Source organism: Myotis brandtii, unplaced genomic scaffold (genome assembly GCF_000412655.1).
Source record: "Myotis brandtii unplaced genomic scaffold, ASM41265v1 scaffold300, whole genome shotgun sequence".
Classification (NCBI taxonomy): Eukaryota; Metazoa; Chordata; class Mammalia; order Chiroptera; family Vespertilionidae; genus Myotis; species Myotis brandtii.
The window spans coordinates 2,242,527-2,247,501 of record NW_005361459.1 but is presented as its reverse complement, the minus strand read 5'-3'; the positions used below and the strand labels follow the sequence as shown (position 1 = coordinate 2,247,501).

Below are 4,975 nucleotides of genomic sequence, written 5' to 3'. Positions count from 1 at the left end.
ACCAGTCATTCCCAGTCGTTCTGCTGTTAGGGTCAATTTGCATATTACCCTTTTATTATATGCCTAGTGCATGGGTGAGGGCTGGTGGTTTGCCCTGAAGGGTGTCCCGGATCAGGGTGGGGGTCCCACTGGGGTGCCTGGCCAGCCTGGGTGAGGGGCAGAGGGCCATTTTCAGACTAGCCACACCCCCTTCAGGGTGGGGGGTCCCTGCTGGAGTGCCTGGCCAGCCTGGGTGAGGGGCTGAGGGCTGTTTTCAGGTTGGACACACCCCCTTCATGGAGGGTTCTGCTGGGGGGGTGCCTGGCCAGCCTGGGTGAGGGGCTGATGGCTATTTGCAGGCTGGCCACGACTCCCAGCCACCCAAGCTCCCAGTGGAGGCTGGCTGGAAGCAGGTATCTGGGATTTATTTATCTTCTATAATTGAAACTTTGTTGCCTTTAGCGGAGGCCACAGCCGGCCAGGGCAGGCAAGAAGCTTGGCTTCCTTCATCGCTGGGGCAACCAAGCCTTCTGCTTGCTCCCGCTCCATGGCTGCCGGCCGCCATCTTGGTTGGGTTAATTTGCATATAGTCGCTCTGATTGGCTGGTAGGCATGGCTTGGGTAGTAGCAAAGGTATGGTCAATTTGCATGTTTCTCTTTTATTAGATTAGATATCGTTAGCTGACAGGTAAAGAAAATTAAATAGTTTCTGAATTCACTATCAATCTGTAAGGATACCGGCCTGGCAACATCTTGGGTAGCTGTCTACTTCTGTTGTCAGTAGCTACTCACCCTTGAGGAGTCTTTGAAGGAGTTGTAGGTGGAGGTGTCAGAGACAGGGGTGGATGTCCATTCACAGTTAGGTGCCTAAGGTCCCTTTCAATGAGGTTGGAGAATGTCTTTTATTTTATGTCCCTTCCAATAAACAAAATATCTTGGTGCCAATCAATGACCTTTAAGTTTTTGTCTCCTGGGAGCTCATGGTGAAAGGAAGCAATACCAACTTGGCATTTTCTTGAAGTGACTTGATCAAACCTTGACAATAGTGTACACAAGCATGTCAAACTCACAGGCCTACTGGCCGCAAGTTTGACATGCTTGCTTCTTTCAATATTGTCAGCTCCTAAGTTCCTTCATCTAATTTAAGTTCAGCCTTAAAGCACTATGATGCATGAAGGAAGGCAAAAACTGAAAAATGGGGTTTGCAGGGAGCATTGAAGAACCAAGTGGCCGTCCTGGATTGCCCATAGTCCTGGCATTCATTTAATTTACAACCATTGTTTACCCATACAATCTACGCTAGGAGTTTTTTTGATCATTTTATAAATAATGCTTCCCATGCAATTTAACATAAAAGCAAATCTGTTGAGGTGTTCCAGGGGCCCTTCTGGAACACCGCAAAGTTATTCCTAAGTATACTGAGATTTTTAACCCTTAAAATCTCAATTTCTAAGGAAAACTAAGAAGTAAGCAATTGGCATTCTTTAGTTGGGCAGATTTATAAAGACATTCTATAACTGCTAGAAACATAGGCTCTTTTACTGTAAAATACATTTCATAATTTTAGGAACATATGCATCCTCAATAACAACAAAACAGAACAAGTTCAAATTTATCTTTTCATTTCTTTGTAATAAGAAGCCAAACATAGGTAAGTTATGTTCAGCAATTAATGATAATTTTTTTGTAAACCTAGGTAAAATAAAGACATGTCTGTCTTACTTAAACCAACAAATTTAAACTAGCTTTTATTTACTTAGGATTAATTTTAGAGCATGTGATCATGAAAAGGTTTTGAGTTAGTTTCTAATTTCTGAGAATTTTTAGAATACTCAATCTGTATAAGGGCCTGCCTTTAAATCAATTAATTTTAACAGTACCATGTGGAGGTAGAAAATTATCTCACCTGTATAAGGGCCTGCCTTTAAATCAATTAATTTTAACTTATTTAATTAATTTTAACAGTACCATCTGGAGGTAGAAAATTATCTCACATTTACAGCACACACACACACACACACACACACACACACACACCTTTTAGCCATGAGAAAAACTCACTAATTTATTGAAAACAAAACAAAACAGTTGAATTCAAATTTTATTTTGGCAGTTGGGATAAGACAAAATTTGTAGCTGTCCCTGACAAGTAAAGTTCCAAAGGACCTCCCCCTTTTAAAATAAGGTCAGCTGTTGTTTTTTGCTTGTTTGCTTGTTTGTTTCTTTTAAATATGGAACGCTTCAGAAGGTGCATGCCATCCTTGCTCAGGGACCATGCTGATCTCTGTATCATTCCAATTTTAGTGTAAGTGCTGCTGAGGCGAGCACAGATCAGCTGTTTTTAATACCTCAAAGAATTGGGTTGCTACCTAAACTACATCATAGGGGATCCATTTATCTAAAATTTTGAAGCTTCAAGAGACCAATTAAATATGCTTTGCTTTCATCCTGCCTAAGTTTATAGCTAACTTTTTCTAATTGTGCATGAGAAAGATGAATTTAGAAGTATCAAAGCATCCTCATCTCAGCCATCTTCCTGCAGAAGCATCAATGGACGGCTTGTTAGCCTCGGAGGCATGACTTCCCATGTTAACTTTAATTCTCCTTTGCGATCTATAGAGTCTGAACAAACTTCTAGGAAAAAACAGCCTTTACGTGCTTGTCTCTGGATGAGCCGCATGCCATGAATCTCCCTAGCCTAGAGGACCACTTCCTGCCCTAGAGGAAATTTTTCCTCAGGCAACTCCACACAGATTCTTAATCACCTAAGAATACCTGAGCAAGGGCCAGCAAGACCTTACCAGACACCACTGGAACCCCAATGTCATCAAAGGCACAGGCCCCTTGCTCAGGGCAAACACACTTCTGGGTGCCCCGCCCTTCACAAAGAACTCTTTTAGTTTGCGTGACCACACTGGCGCCTCTCAGCACCCATCTCTGGGACTCTCAGCACCCATCTGCCACTCTGGATTTGGGGACCTGCAGCAACTATCATCGTCCCATTGGCTATTCAGGTTGGGAAAGCAAGCGTCCTTTCTCTTTTGGGGCTAAAAAGAGTTCAGTCTCTTGTTTAACCAGCAAAGATTTTGTTCAAACTCTCAGGATGCAATCTAATAACCCAAAATTAAAAGCAACCATCCATTCTTCTTTCCCTCCCCCCTCCCCCTCCCTTCCATTCTCACTGAAAAAAATAACCCAAAATTAAAAGCAACCATCCATTCTTCTTTTCCTTTCCCCCTCTCCCTCTCTCCCTCTCTCCATCCCTCCCTTCCATTCTCACTGAAAAGCAATGGAAAACATATCCTCAGGTGAGGATTAAAAAAAAAAAAAAAAGACCTGGGAGAGAGAATACCTGCGTTTAAACCCTAGGGCTACTATTTCTGCAAGTTACATGACCTCTCTGAGCTGCAGCTTCTTCATCTGTTAAATGGGATAAGTCAGTGCCGCCTACAGAGGAAAACCCTCGCACACAGCCCAGCAAGTGTGCACACACAGCCATTGTTTCTCTATCATTACCTATTAGCATAGTGCTTTCATTCATTAACCCGACACATATTTGTTGTGTGTGTACTATGTGTCAGACACTCTTCTAGATGTTGGGGACATAGCAGCTGAAAAAACAGACACAAATCCCTGCCTCAGGGAGCTGGCATTCTAGTGTCTGGAAGTGGGAGACAAACATAAAAAACAAACAAACAAACAAACAAACAAAGAAACCCCAAACACATAAAATATAAACATACCTGATAATGATACATGCCCTGGGAAATATAAAGCTTTGCACATAGTAAGTACTCAGATGTTTTGAGTCGTTTTGTCTCCCCTAGCTTCCCTTTGTCACCACTTTCTGTTCCAAGATTCCCTTTCCAATGCAATTAAATAATGTCTGCGGCGCCTGGACTCTCAATATGGGCCGTGGATCTGGGTGTGTGATTGCAAAGGGCATCAGCGTGGAAGAACCAAGGCCAGTGGTCACGGGACATGTGTACCTATGACATGGGAAACACCACAGTGTTTTGACGTGAGTTTTCTTCCGGATGATCACACTGTTGTACTCTAAAGTTTGCACTCACTAGCGATCAATATCTCTGCTCTGTGAAGTTCAGGACAGTAAACAGCTCTGGGGCACCCTGGGGAGAGGGGTTGGAGGTGCTGACGGGCAGTCCTGTGACCCCTGTGCGCGCCCGCGCCTGCAGTCGAGCCTCCTGTCCTAGACCTTTCTGGCAGCTGCTGCAGGAACCTTGCACCGTATTTATCTTTCCTCTGCTCCCTCCTGGACACTTTGACGTGGCACCTCAAAACCACTAGAACCTCAACTTGGAGCTCACAAAGACAACACTAGTGTAAGCAAACATTTGTTTGTAAATAATCCGAAGACCAACGTCCCGGGGTCAAAGGTATGAGACCAAGCCTTGCATAAATCAGAATATGGGGAACTACGATTTTTTTTTTTTTAAGGAGAAAAAACTTAGAACATCACCAGCACTGTGATAAATCTAGGGTGTTTTTGTGAGATGTTAAATACGTGGAAGTTAATTTATTACTGCAATATTCCCACATTCAAGCATATTTATTAATTTACACAAATTTTAAACTCTCATACTATATATTCATATTTAATAATTTTAGTATGCCATTATTATGAGGGTTAAAACTCCTCAACACACATATTTTGCTACAAACTGGCATTGGGTTTATTTTAATACTGCTTACTTTGTGAGTATCAGTTAGCCTTAAGTTTATTAAAATTTTTTCCAAATATAAAAATTTCCAAAAGAACCATAAAACAAATCCATGAGATGCTCTATAGGATAGTCACTTCCCAAATAGTCCCCAGTGATTGGTCTCCTGCCATTCCTGCTCTTCCTGTAACCTGTGTAACCAATAGGAGATTGTGGCCATGACGGTGGGACTGCTGAGGCGAGGCGATGGAAGACATGAAGGGGTCCTTTCTCTCTCCTGGGCCACTTGCTTTGGGGAAGCCAGTCCCCATGTT

At 42.8% G+C, this 4,975-nt stretch overlaps 1 long non-coding RNA gene across 1 annotated transcript in view; it reads right to left on the bottom strand.

The window, feature by feature from the left end:
* The window catches only part of LOC102251227, a 5,089-nt gene extending 1,155 nt beyond the window's left edge, over positions 1-3,934 (bottom strand). The window contains exons 1-2 of the long non-coding RNA XR_313771.1: positions 3,723-3,934; positions 772-855 (exon numbers count right to left, since the gene is read on the bottom strand). This is a non-coding gene — a long non-coding RNA (uncharacterized LOC102251227). The remainder of the gene's footprint in view (positions 1-771; positions 856-3,722) is intronic.
* Positions 3,935-4,975: the final 1,041 nt, after the last annotated feature.